Below are 1,426 nucleotides of genomic sequence, written 5' to 3'. Positions count from 1 at the left end.
ATTACATAAGAATTTGACAATAAATTTCGATTACAAGTATCGGTGACGAACAAAGTAAAAGTGTTTTTATTTCAAAGGAATCCTTTATTTTAAACAATTTTATATCATATTTTTTATTAAATCTACACGTACGTGCAAAATGGCTGATAACGAGCGAACAAACAAGATTCCCTCGATAGTGATCGCAATCAACGACGGACAAACCACGTGGAAGCGAAGTGGCGAACACTGGTGGAACAAAAATGAAGGGTCGATAAAGTATCGCGGTATACGAGTCGGCGGTGTTTTCCTCGATTACGTTTACGAGGCGTTCGACTGCTATACTTACGCGAATCACCGGCTCGCGTTGTATCGTAGCGAATTTTATAGCGCGCCGCTTTTCCGCACGTGCTTCGAGTTGGAGTTCGCGGGGAAATCGCGGTGTCGAATGAACGGCTCATTAAATATAGATGGTTATCAGGATACCAACGGCGAAGACGAGCCCCGGGAAAACGTACTCCGGGAACTTTATGAACCGTCGACTCGGTTACAAAGGTTAGGAGACATTTTCGCCGTGGAAAGTTCATAATTCTCAACCTCTGAACACGTCGAATATTTCCTTCGATCGACTGAACCGAAGACAAACAAGCCAATCGATGGAATACTGTCAGAGAAATTTGTCCTTTGAGTGAGACCAGCGAGACGTTTGCCAAGAGGAGAGCGTAAATTAACGAAGCTGCTGATTGAATTTAATTTTTTCTTCAGAAAAAACATAGGGAGTTGTTCGATTCCCGCAAGTTCGTTCCAAGAATTTATCGTTGATTTAACATATAAAGTAACACCGTATACAAATGAAAGTGTCTGAAGGAGTATAAGGAATCTTGGATCTAATAAAATTCTTTTTCAAAACCAATAAAATTTCCTCAGCTTCTATCGAGCAGAACGCAGAGCAGTATATCGGTCTCGGGACACGCATACACGGCAGAATCGCTCGTTGGCTCGCGCGCGCAGCATCCGTCTGCTCCTCGGAGAGAGATCGACAAGATCAGAAGCAGAAGGAGAAGCGAAGGATCGGAAAGCGAAGAAGGAAAAGGAGGTGGAAGTACGAAGAAGAGAACAACTGTGGAGGGAAGAAACGGCGAGGAAAGAAGCAGCAGCATCCAGCGGAGGAGGCAAAGGAAGAGGAAGAAAAGGATTAAGCATCGCGAGAAGGAGAGGGTCTGGAAGTGGGGAGAGGAGTGAGAAGGAGAGAAGGCCGCGGTAGTCTTTCTCGGTGGAGCAGGTAAGATAAGGACGAGGCGGACAAACGGACTGACGAAGGTGGCCGAAGTAGGGGATATTCAGTCTCGCGGCCACGTGCTACACGAGCGCACGCCCCGAGCCGGCCGGTGGTCCATCCACGACTCCATCCTCTTCTTCTTCGTCCCGTTTTGTCCCGCGTTTCCTC

This window comes from Osmia bicornis, chromosome 6 (assembly GCF_907164935.1).
Source record: "Osmia bicornis bicornis chromosome 6, iOsmBic2.1, whole genome shotgun sequence".
Classification (NCBI taxonomy): Eukaryota; Metazoa; Arthropoda; class Insecta; order Hymenoptera; family Megachilidae; genus Osmia; species Osmia bicornis.
Note: the sequence above shows the minus strand (reverse complement) of the source record.